Source organism: Salarias fasciatus, chromosome 17, assembly GCF_902148845.1.
Source record: "Salarias fasciatus chromosome 17, fSalaFa1.1, whole genome shotgun sequence".
Lineage (NCBI taxonomy): Eukaryota > Metazoa > Chordata > Actinopteri > Blenniiformes > Blenniidae > Salarias > Salarias fasciatus.
Window position 1 is genome coordinate 2,299,664 of NC_043761.1, and position 13,428 is coordinate 2,313,091.

Below are 13,428 nucleotides of genomic sequence, written 5' to 3' on the forward strand. Positions count from 1 at the left end.
TATAAATCGTCATTCATCGAGTGCAGTGAGTTACTGACTTTCTCCAGCCTGGTCACTACTGCGGCTGATCAACGGCAGATTTCTGTTTCTTTCCAGGGTCTCGGCCGTGATGACAGCCGGTCTCGGTGCAGCTGCTCCGGCAGCGGATGGCAGGCGTCGCCCTGGGTGGCCTGAGTCCCGGGTCCTGCTCGGACCCGGGTCCTGCTCGGTCCCGGGTCCCGGGTCCTGCTCGGGCCCGGGTCCTGCTCGGACCCGGGTCTGGTGCTGGGTGTGTGTGTCTCGGTGAGACCGTCCCCGCTGTGGGGAGGAGACCGGGCCGCGGTGTCACTGCTGTGACTCTGAGACGTCATTAAAAGAAACGATAAAAATCTGAGCTGTATAACGAGAGTCAGCCTCATTATTTGCAATATCAGGGTTAAATTAACGGACCTGTGATCTATTCAGACCTCAGCCGGTGTTTTTGGTCCAGGAGACGCTGTTCACCGCTGCCGTGATCGTCCTCCAGACAATGTTTTTCTGTTCTCCTTTAATTCCAGTTTTTATTCTTCCACAGAGCTTCTCCTGATTTACCTCCACCTCAGACCTGAGAGGATCCATTTCCAGCTCCAAAAAGTTAATTTTTTTTGCCAGAGTTGCTCCTTTCTGTGTTTGGCCTCAGTGGGCGGAGCTTCAGAACCATGAATATTTCAGGCATGTTAATGACGATCGACTTCAGCCGCTGCATTTATCAACGAATGATCATTGGAACGCCCAGATCGGCGAGGTAGGAAAGTTTGGTTGATGTCACGCGAGCCCCATCGTATGGTGAGCTCCCCGCTCCCCGTTTCAAAGATCATTTCATAAATGAGGGTCGATATGTTTACTGGAGAGAGAACTGAATCGTGCTCGTGATGTTTAACTACATGATGAATGTTGACTAATGTCATACAGAGCATCGTGAAGACATGAGCAGACGGATGACAGAAGGCAGGCGGGAAAACGCTGAAATGTCTGATCACCTGCTCTTCTTCTGAACTTTGCTTCAAGGAGTTAAACTGATTGAAAAGCTGCATCGGAGGACAGGTAGGCCAGAAGTAACACTGTTTTCTACACAGCATTTATGTTGCAGAATAGGTACACACATTTTTCTAGTCCACATCATGTTTATCGCTGCGACTTGCTCTATAATCATGGCGGATGAGGTGCGTGGTGTGGCAGGGAATGCTCTCTCACGCATTAAACCAGAGATTTTTAACACCAACGATGGCAAAGTCATTGTGGAAGATGAACTTTTGAATTTCATGGTGGTGAAATTAAGGACAACGAGCCATGACGAAATTGTTTTGCTTGTAACAAACAATTTCAGCTCTGAGCGCATTGAAGCCTCAAGGAAAGTTCTGTTTGAGGTCTGCCCAAACACCTCAAGGTGCACAAAAAGACATCAATAATGTGAAGCTATGCTTAAAAGTCCTAAATGAGTGTGGGGACAATATACCAAGATTTGTCTCCCACTTTTTGGACGATCTGCCACCTGTTTCATTTAATCATATTGATGCTGCAGCACTACTGACTCTAATGGAGCAGTTAAACAATGAAATTGCTGGATGAAAAAGTCTATCGAAAAGCAAACGAGCATTTGCGAAGATCTGCGTGCTGTTTCGGCTTCTCTGGACGGCCGCATATCTGAAATGGAGAAACAAGGTCGCCACCTGGAATCCGACAGCGGGGACAAGCTGCTTGACACCGGTGGAGCAACAGGCGAAGAGGCCGGGGAATGCGCTCGCTCTGCGCCGTGCGCATCTCAGCCAGTGCCACCACCGTCCCGAGCATGGAGTGTCGTCGTGCGCGGCGGACGTCCAAAGGCAGTGGATGTATGGCAAGCCGTTTTAACATTTAATGCCTAGATTGCACTATCCGGAACTAAGACTGCGGATATCCACAACTCCATTCTGACTAGGCGTAATGAAGTTTGGATATCCGGAATTTTCATTAAAGATATCTATAATGTAGTTTTAACTATCCGAAAGGACTGATAGAGATATCTAAAACTCAGTTTCGCCTAGTCGAAACTGAGTTTTAGATATCTCTAATGACGTCACTGAAACGTCATGAAACGCATCACATATCCTAAATGACAATTACAGATATCTGTAATTGAGTTTCCACTCGGCGAAATGTAAGTTAAAGATATCTTAAATGTCACTATAACGTGTCGGAATGACGTTGCTCTATTTTAGATATCCACAAATGCGTAACTTCCCAACCCCGCCAGAAAAAACAGGAAGCTTATGGCAAATGAAGCTTTTCCATGGCGGCAGTATTAAACAATGTTGTACAGAAATGCCACGGAGTAGAACGAGCCCTCAGTCAGGGCATTTGCGGGGAGAGAGAGCGTCGTGCTGTCCAAAGCTGTCAAAGTAATGCAGAACGAATTGAACATTTGCCGTCGCCGGACACAAAAAATGCGCTTATAGCCTGCTTAGATGAGCTGCGAACGCTCATTTACACAAATGTACCGGCCGTGAGAAATCGAGGTTTCTCTGTGAGGCGCATTTGTGGTATTTAGAGCCATTAGTGGATTAAGAACTGTTGTTATATAAAGCAGTGTCTAACTCTGACCAGTAGATGGCGCGTTCGCTACACGGTGTGTTCGGGTACAGGGATAGTCTCACGTGACTACGCTCCGAAAACGGGAACACACACGGAAGCCCTGAATGTATCAGCTGTGGTGTTAAAATACATATTTTTGCTCTTTACAGAACCAAAATAAAAGAAATTCAAGTTAAATGTGTAGTGGAGGGCAACTTCGCCTCGTGCCACGCTACACATTCGGTTCAAATCAGCATTTCACCGCTTCCCGCCTGAAGGTGGGAGGAGTAATTGCACGACATTATGGATATCTGCAACGTCATTTCGTCTAGTCAAAACTGTCATTTAAGATATCTTTAATTCCATTTCGCCGAGGCAGAATTGTAGTTACAGATATCTCCATGTTTTAGATATGTCTATCAAAATTAATTAAAGATATCTCTAACATAATTTTAGATATCTAAAATCAAGTTTCGCCTATCCGTAATTCCCATTTGAGATATCTACAACATTATTTTGACTAGGCGTTACTTTTGATTAAGATATCTACCACTAATTCCGCCTAGTCAAAACTGGGTTATGGATATCCATAAAGAAACATGTAGATATCTGTAACTGAGGAGGGGTTGGAGATATCTCGAATTGGAATTTTGACTATCCGTAATTCAGTTGTAGATATCTGTAACTCATATTGCAGATATCTACAACTGAGTTGTGGATAGGCGAAATGACGTAACCCATTCACATGAATGGCAAAAGTGACGTCATTTCTCCTAGGAAGAATGTATTTGCGGATATCTGAAATGATAATTTCGGATAGGAGAAATAGAGTTGTTGATATCTCTATCGTTCTTTTCGACTAGGAAGAACTGAATTACAGATATCTTTCGCGAATATCCAGTCTGGGCATTAAATGTTAAAACGGCTTGCCATAGTGGATGCCAAGTCTGCCAGCAAGCTAAAGACTCATTTGGGTAAAGCCGCTGCTTCTAAGCGTGATAGCAAAACCTCGGGCATCGTTGGAACCAGAGCTGTCGTTAACATTCACGCCATAAAGACGAAGCTGGCGAGTGTTTTTGCAACAAAGTTTGAACCAAGTTTGGAAGCAGACACGCTAAGTGAATACTTGAAAGAAAAACTGGGTCGGGCTGTTAAATGTCGCAAAATTGAGAGTGCACACGGGAGATTCAGCTCCTTTCACATTACTGCAGAGTGTAAGGAAATTGCTGAGCTCTGGCCAGATGGTGTGTTTGTAAGGCGCTACTATGAACCACGCAGGGGCAAAGCTAGTGCTACCTCTGGGCTAGCCCCTGGCGCTGGAAGCACTGCAAACACTGTCAGTGATACTGAAAATGCTGAGCATTAGTGACATTTGACACTTGATTGAAACAAACATTCGGATTGTAACATACGACGCGCGTGGTCTGCGCATAGGCCACAGTGATGCTGGTAAAGCCAGTCGCTGCGTCGTCGATGCTCTCCTGGAGGACTGTGATATTTTGTGCCTGCAAGAGACCTGGCTTCCAAAGCAAGACTTGGAAAAACCGAATGCTTTGCACGAGGACTTTCATGATGCTGGTGAATCTGCAACTGATCTCAGCACAAGGATTGTCCGCGGTGGAATCCCAGGCGGTGTTGCAATTCTGTGGAATGTAAAGTATGATCATGCTGTTAAAGTTGTAAGACTGCACACTGAAGGGGCTATAGGCTTGGAAGTTTGTCTCAATGATAAGAAATGTACAATTTTAAATGTTTACATGCCATATGAGTCTCATCATTTAGAAGATGAATTTTTAAACTAATTAGCATTTATAAAATCATTCATTAATGAAAATGACAACCTGTGTTTATGTGATTGGAGATTTTAATGCTGACTTGTCAGGCAAACCATCTTTATTTGGAAAATATTTAACGCAGTTTTGTGTGGACAGTAATATGGTTCTCTCCAGTAAAATGCTTCTCTCAGATCATAGCTTTACTTATATTAGTGAAGCTTGGCATTCCACCTCCTGGCTGGACCATTGTGTCTGTACAGCAGATGCCCATGCATCACTGAGACATATTGATATCTTATATTGTCATGCTTTATGTGATCATGTACCTATAAGCATTGCCGTAGATATGGACACTATACCGGTCAAAAGGCTATGGGACAGATAAACCGGATTGGTCTAAAGTGTGAGATGATGATATTAACAAATATGCAGCCATCACTGACGTGCTGCTGCAGGACATTGCACTTCCCAGAGAGGCACTGAAGTGTCTTGATCCAAACTGTAAGGATGAACAGCATTATAATGCACTGTGTGCCACATATAACAGCATTGTGGATGTTCTTGAAAAGAGTGCTGTTTGTTTTCAGAGCAGGAAGTGCATAAGTGATTTTGTTAAACCTGGCTGGAATGACTTTGTGGCCCAGCATCATGAGAAGGCAAGAGAAGCCTTTAGCCTTTGGCATTAAGCAGGGAAGCCTCGACGAGGATCTTTGTTTGAACTTAAAAAAGCCACTGATGCCAGATTTAAGAATGCCCTTCGTTATATTAAAAGAATTGAAAATACAATGAAAGCAGATGCTCTTGCTAGAAGACTACAGGTCCATGATTACTACGGGTTTTGGAATGAGGTCAAAGTCATGAACAATGTTAAAACTCCACTGCCATCTAATATAGAAAGTGTATCTGGTCCAGGAAATATTGCTGAATTGTGGCGAAGACACTATTGTGACTTATTTAACTCTGTGAAAAGTGAGAATGTTGTAATTGATAATGTTGATATGACTGAGGGTAAAAAAGAATCTACTACATTATATGTCAAACGAAAGATTTATGGCCCCCCAATAAACCCCTCCCCTCGCCATTTGTGGACCATTTGTCCACCATATGTCCACTGCGCATTTGTTCCCCCCCCCCCCCCCCCAAACTTCCTTCCGTCGGAGGTCTTTTGAAGTTTTTACGACGGGTTAGGTGTTGACACATCTGAAGGGATGAGTAGGAGCCAGACAGTCGGTTAGAGGGGGGTGAATTTAAATTGAGATGGCGGAGAAGTGTGTCATGAAGAGGTTATATTACAAGCCGAGTCATCCTGGTAGTTTCGGCGGGGTAGAGCGGCTTCATAAAGCGGTTCAAGATGAGACGGGAAAGAAAGTTAGGGTGGAAGATGTGAAAGACTTTTTATCATCTCAAGACACCTATACTCTGCATAAACCGGCTAGGGTACATTTTCCAAGGAACAGAGTTTTTGTTACAAGACCTCTCAAACGGTTTCAGGCAGACCTTTGCGATATGCGAGCGTTAGCGGATGAAAATGATGGGTATAGTTATTTACTCACGGTCATCGATGTGTTTTCCAAATTAGCGTACGTGCGAGCTTTGAGAAAGAAGACTGCGGCGGAGGTGATGTCTGCCTTTGAATCCGTCTTTCGCGAGAGCAAGACGCCTGAAAAACTACAGACTGATGCAGGAAGAGAATTTTTCAACAAAAGTTTCAAGATTCTGATGAGGAAACACAACATCGTACATTTTGCCACAGCCAGTGATCTAAAAGCCTGCGTGGTTGAAAGATTTAACCGAACGTTAAAGACCAGAATGTGGAGATATTTCACTGCTAAGAACACTAGACGGTACGTGGAAGTCCTGCCAGACTTAGTAAAAAGCTATAATAACACTCACCACAGCAGTATAAAAATGTGCCCGGTTGATGTGCTGAAGGGCCTTCAAGTGTTTCACAATTTGTACGGTACTCCTACACCACGAGATAAGAGAAAACAAAAATAAAGGCAGGATTTAAGGAGGGCGATGTTGTCAGAATATCCAAGTTGCGAGAGGCCTTCGATAAAAAATACGAATAGTGATTCACGAACAAAGTATTTACGGTGTCAGAATGCATTCCGCGTACTCCACCGGTATACGAACTCAAAGATTATGACAGCGAAGCGATCGAAGGTTCATTCTATGAGCCGGAGCTGCAGAAAGTGAAAAAAGACTCATTAACATTTTTCAATCATACAATTTTCAAACAGGCTGTTAGATATTACATTTTACTACAAACAGATATGTCCGGGTGTCTGTAGCACTTTAGATGGTTATATGACCTTTTTAAAGCTCTCCAGAGGTGAACCTAAAAATTATGATCTAAAAAAGAAACTCAGGTTTCATCTTAACATAGAAAGCAAATAATCAAAAGTGCTACTATCTGTGACCTGAAGATAACCAAATCTGCTCCTAACTTGAAATTTTAAGTTACTGCTCTCAAAACTTTGAAACATGTAGCGTCCTTTGTGATAAGCATCGTGAAATTCTCTGATGTTTCCCAGTTAACGTGATCACTGGAAAACCTTCACATCCACCCAAGTTCTAATATATAGATCTGAAAATACAACTCAAAAGGAGGGAAGGTTTTTAAAAAAGTGTATAAAATACAAGAAAAGGTATAAATGAATAGTAAAATCATTCAAAGACAGAGTCTCATTCTAAATATTCAAAATAAAGCCACACAAACTTAATCAGGAAGCGTAGACACGCGCTTGAATAAAAACAGAATAACTGGTTGATAATTTTCACAAACTCAAATTCAATTTTCTGTATAAGAGACAATAATGATGTTGTCGATGTACGCCAAACAAAACCGAGTCAACAGGTAATGTCAGCTTTGAAAGCTGCTGTCTCACAGCTGCAGCGCAGACGGTTGGACTGTCCAAAAAAAAAAAACAAAAAAAAACAACGTTAATCTTGTAAAGCGATATTGTTGGTCACAGAAGGTGAAACTAAACAAATCCTATGTATTCCTGTGTACAGCAGAACACAAATACACAACTGTGTACCATTTCGCTCTGGCTGCTACTGATACTAAGATAGCATTAACATCTGGTACAACCGGAGTTAAAGGAATGACGCTGACATTTATTTATTTTTCCTGTGCAAATCTGTACTTCTTTGTTCCTGGTTTCAAAAATGGGGTTTATTGGGGTGTTGTTTGGAGACAGACATGACACTCCTCGTTTCAGCATTGTTTGAACCACTGGTCTGATCCCCAGTTCTTTTTCCTTTGATAAGGACTACTGTTTAACACAAACAGGATATTTCGCATAGTTAATTGTTGCTTGATAAGGTTCCACAGCCAGCAATCCTACATGATTTGCAAATACAGATTTTCTTCCCCTTTCTAACAAATCCACAGAAACATTACCAAAGAACAAAATATGACAACCCCTTGTAAGAGCAGCATTATATAAGAACAAAGAAAGAACAAAATAAAGTGCTTAGTTTAAGAAACAAATACAATCATCAGCTTTACATACCTTCTCCTGTAGCAATTTCTTTTCTGAACAGTCTCAACCAGTTGCACAAGAAACAGAATTTCAACTCAATATACATTTTCTCACTCTTTTTCTACTCTGACAGACAGTAATCACTCCGTGCTGCAGTTTGCGCCGCTGTTTTAGATGGTGTAAAGATTAGTTGTGCGTCAACTCTTGCCTGTATCTTCTTGATAGCACTCCCTACATATAACGTGACTCTGTTGCTCATCTGATACTTTAAAACTGAACCATCTCCGAATTACTGAGCCACTGTTGTTTTTTTTTTTTTTACTGAATGGGGTTTTTATTGGGGTGTTGTTTGGAGACACACAATGACTCCTCGTGTCAGCAGTGTTTGAACCACTGGTCTGACCCCATTTCTTTTTCCATTTGATCAGGGATACTGTTTTAACAAACAGGATATTCCGCATAGTTAATTGTTGCTTGATAAGGTTCCATACCCAGCAGTCCTACATGATCTGCGTGCTGCGTCCATAATTTAGATGGAACAGACGCTCAAACTGACAGAGGTTGTAACAACACATCCAGCTGAATGAACTTCTGCTTTCATTGTATTTTGCAGGATTTTAATGAACAAAAATGTAAAGTGTCCTCATCATACGACCAAACAATAACATTTTAGTTGCTATCTTCATCATCTGGTTGTCTATGAAGAAACTGGTAACAAATGTCAAGCATTTTAGTCCCAGTGATCACTTGTAACTGCACTTTGAAGTTTTTACGATGGGTCAGGTGTTGAGGAGATGAGCAGGAGCAAGACAGACGGATAGAGGGGGGTGAATTTATATTGTACTGAGAAAAGCGTGCCATGAAGAAAGTTAGGGTGGAAGATGTGAAAGATTTTTTTATCATCTCAAGACACCTGTACTCTGCATAAACCGGCCAGGGTACATTTTCCAAGGAACAGAGTTTTTGTTACAAGACCTCTCAAACAGTTTCAGGCAGACCTTTGCGATAGGAAGACGGGCTCACCTTTCCTCCTCTCCTCTCTTTCATCCTCTGGTTGTCTATGAAGAAACTGCTAACAAATGTCAAGCATTTTAGTCACTGACCCAATGATCATTTGTAACTGCACAGATGAATGGTTCAATGTTTCCGTGCACATCTTTTAATAATAACATCAGTCCCTCTGCCTCCGGTGGGCTCACCACCCACCGAGGGAACCGTAGGGGCCGGGTGCAGTGTGGATTGGGTGGCAGCCGACGGCAGGGTGCCCGGCGACCCGATCCCCGGACACAGAGACTGGCTCTAGGGACATGGAATGTCACCTCGTTGGCGGGGAAGGAGCCCGAGCTTGTGAGGGAGGTTGAGAGGTACCGGCTAGATATAGTCGGGCTCACCTCCACACATAGCCTGGGCTCTGGAACCCAACCTCTCGAGAAGGGCTGGACTCTCCACTTCTCTGGCGTTGCCCGCAGTGAGAGGCGGCGGGCTGGTGTGGGTTTGCTTGTAGCCCCACAGCTCAGCCGCCATGTGTTGGAGTTCACCCCAGTGAACGAGAGGGTTGCATCCCTGCGCCTTCGGGTCGGGGATAGGTGCCTCACTGTTGTCTCGGCTTACGGGCCGAACAGCAGTGCAGAGTACCCGGCCTTCTTGGAGTCCCTGGGAGGGGTGCTGGACAGTGCTCCGACTGGGGACTCCATTGTTCTACTGGGGGACTTCAACGCCCACGTGGGCAGCGACAGTGAGACCTGGAAGGGGGTGATTGGATCGCACGGCCTCCCCGATCTGAACCCGAGTGGTGTTCTGTTATTGGACTTCTGTGCTAGTCACAGTTTGTCCATAACGAACACCATGTTCGAGCACAGGGGTGTCCATAAGTGCACTTGGCACCAGGACACCCTAGGTCGGAGGTCGATGATCGACTTTGTTGTCGTGTCATCTGACCTCCGGCCGCGTGTTTTGGACACTCGGGTGAAGAGAGGGGCAGAGCTGTCGACCGATCACCACCTGGTGGTGAGTTGGATTCGCTGGCGGAGGAGGAAACCGGACAGACTTGGCAGACCCAAACGTGTTGTGAGGGTCTGCTGGGAACGTCTGGCGGAACCCTCTGTCAGCATGGCTTTCAACTCCCACCTCCGGGAGAGCTTCTCTCATGTCCCGAGGGAGGCTGGGGACATTGAGTCCGAGTGGACCATGTTCTCCACCTCCATTGTCGAAGCAGCTGCTCGGAGCTGTGGTCGTAAGGTCTCCGGTGCCTGTCGTGGCGGCAACCCCCGAACCCGGTGGTGGACACCGGAAGTAAGGGCTGCCGTCAAGCTGAAGAAGGAGTCCTATCGAGCCTTGCTGGCTCATGGGACTCCCGAAGCAGCTGACGGGTACCGGCAGGCCAAGCGAACTGCAGCCCGAGCAGTTGTGGAGGCAAAAACTCGGGTCTGGGAGGAGTTCGGGGAGGCCATGGAGGAGGACTATCGGTCGGCCTCGAAGAAATTCTGGCAAACCGTCCGGCGCCTCAGGAGGGGAAAGCAGGTCTCCGCCAACACTGTTTACAGTGGAGGTGGGGAGCTGCTGACCTCAACTGGGGATATTGTTGGACGGTGGAAGGAATACTTCGAGGACCTCCTCAATCCCGTCGCCACGTCTTCCGTGGAGGAAGCAGAGGCTGAGGTCTCAGAGGTGGACTCGTCCATCACCCAAGCTGAAGTCACTGAGGTGGTTGGCAAGCTCCTCGGTGGCAAGGCACCGGGGGTGGACGAGATTCGGCCTGAGTACCTTAAGTCTCTGGATGTGCAGGGACTGTCTTGGTTGACACGTCTCTGCAACATCGCGTGGCTGTCGGGGACGGTGCCTCTGGATTGGCAGACCGGGGTGGTGGTCCCCCTGTTTAAAAAGGGGGACCGGAGGGTGTGCTCCAACTATAGGGGGATTACACTCCTCAGCCTCCCCGGGAAAGTCTATTCCAGGGTACTGGAGAGGAGGATCCGACCGATAGTCGAACCTCGGATCCAGGAGGAACAATGCGGTTTTCGTCCTGGCCGTGGAACAGTGGACCAGCTCTATACCCTCCATAGGGTGCTCGAGGGTTCGTGGGAGTTTGCCCAACCAGTCCACATGTGTTTTGTGGATTTGGAGAAGGCATTCGACCGTGTCCCTCGTGGTGTCTTGTGGGGGGTGCTCCGGGAATACGGAGTCCGGGGCCCCTTGTTAAGGGCCGTCCGGTCTTTGTATGACCGGAGTAGGAGTCTGGTCCGCATTGCCGGCAGTAAGTCGGACCTGTTCCCGGTGCATGTTGGACTCCGGCAGGGCTGCCCTTTGTCACCGGTTCTGTTCATAATCTTCATGGACAGAATTTCTAGGTGCAGCCAGGGGCCGGAGGGGTTCCGGTTCGGGAACCACAGGATTTCATCTCTGCTTTTTGCAGATGATGTTGTCCTGTTGGCTTCATCGAACCCGGACCTACAGCATGCACTGGGGCGGTTCGCAGCCGAGTGTGAAGCGGCAGGGATGAGGATTAGCACCTCCAAATCCGAGGCCATGGTCCTCGACCGGAGGAAGGTGGCTTGCCCCCTCCAGGTTGGTGGAGAGACCCTAGCCCAAGTGGAGGAGTTCAAGTATCTTGGGGTCTTGTTCACGAGTGGGGGACGGATGGAGCGTGAGATTGACAGGCGGATCGGTGCAGCGGCTGCAGTGATGCGGTCGTTGTATCGGTCCGTCGTGGTGAAGAAGGAGCTGAGCCGAAAGGCGAAGCTCTCGATTTACCGGTCAATCTACGTTCCCACCCTCACCTATGGTCATGAGCTTTGGGTCATGACCGAAAGGACAAGATCCCGGATACAAGCGGCCGAAATGAGCTTCCTCCGTAGGGTGGCTGGGCGCTCCCTTAGAGATAGGGTGAGGAGCTCAGTCACCAGGGAGGAGCTCGGAGTAGAGCCGCTACTCCTCCACATCGAGAGGAACCAGCTGAGGTGGCTCGGACATCTGTTTAGGATGCCTCCTGGACGCCTCCCTAGGGAGGTGTTCCGGGCATGTCCCACTGGGAGGAGACCCCGGGGAAGACCCAGGACACGCTGGAGAGACTGTGTCTCTCGGCTGGCCTGGGAACGCCTCGGGATCCTCCCAGAGGAGCTGGAGGAAGTGTCTGGGGACAGGGAAGTCTGGGCATCCCTGCTGAGACTGCTGCCCCCGCGACCCGGCCCCGGATAAGCGGTAGAAAATGGATGGATGGATGGATCAGTCCCTCTGGAGAGAGAGAGAGACAAACAGTATTTGTGGACTTTCTACTCTGTCTGAGAATGGTTTATCTACTGGTCTGCTTGACAGGATGCTAATGTTCTGATTCCCTCTATTGTGAACAGTCAAGTCACCACATCAACATTTAGAAAAACAGAGGCTGCTTTCTGCCAAACAGGGAAATACTGTCCTACCATCTGATGTATGTTTGGAATGTTTTACTGTTACTCACTCTGGAGCACAAATTCTATATAATCTTAATTTTGATAGCATATCTTTTTCCTAAATCACAAACACATGTTGAAATTTCCAGCCATCTCTCTCGACCGGTAACAGTTCTGACAGCGGTTCTCTTGGTGGGACACCAGAAACGCTGACAGTTTGAACAGTGTCATTACTTCATGGACAGTATATCTCCTGCTGACGAATACAAGAGAAAAATGCACCTACATTTCCGAGAAACTTTTTTGGTTTCCCTTTAATGTTTAAACAAATCTTTGGTATTTTCTACCGCTGTATTTGAAACTTGTGCCTGAATAACCATCATTATTATTATTATTTGATCACCGTCAGCGTCCCAGTTCTGTCGGCCGCTTCATTGTGTAGAAGTTTTTCTCCACAGAAAGGAAACTGCTCTGGAATTCCTGTTCTCAAATGAGTGGACTTTATGGTGAACGATACATGACAAAGTTATGGAAAAGCTTCTTACTTTAGCAGATGAAACGGACTGATGAACAGGTGTCTGAATATGCAGAAAGATTTCTTAAATGTTGGAAAGAAATGGTCAAATTAAAAGTGTCGCATAAAGCCGAACCTTTCTTTGTGTCAATGATCATTAATGGACTGGGAACACAGGATGCTGATACTTTAAAGAATTAGCAGCCCCAGACGTGTTTTCAATGAGTCCTGTGGGATTACGGAAAAGGAATAGAGAATTAGATGCAACTGGATTGTTTGCAAATCCAAAAAAAAAAAAAAAAGAAAAAGCTAACATTCATGCTGTACAATACACAACTCTGGGAGAGTATAGACCGTTTGTATCAACACAACCAGGCTTCAGAGGATGAGGACGAGACAGGATGAGACCAAATCAACGACGATTTAGGGGCCGACGTTATTATAATAATACTAATGATCAAACACTGGCAAGGGTGAAGAAACCTCAATGATGCATGCCATTACCAGAGACTGTGAGCAAAGGAAAAAAAAGAGATGAAGCTAAAGTAGCTAGACCCACCGGAGTGCCACAAGTGTTGAATCAAGGCCAAAACTCAACAAGTACCAAAGACAAACATTACACCAGAACAGAGAGCAGTTTCCTTTCTGTGGAGAAAAACTTCTACACAATGAAGCGGCCGACAGAACTGGGACGC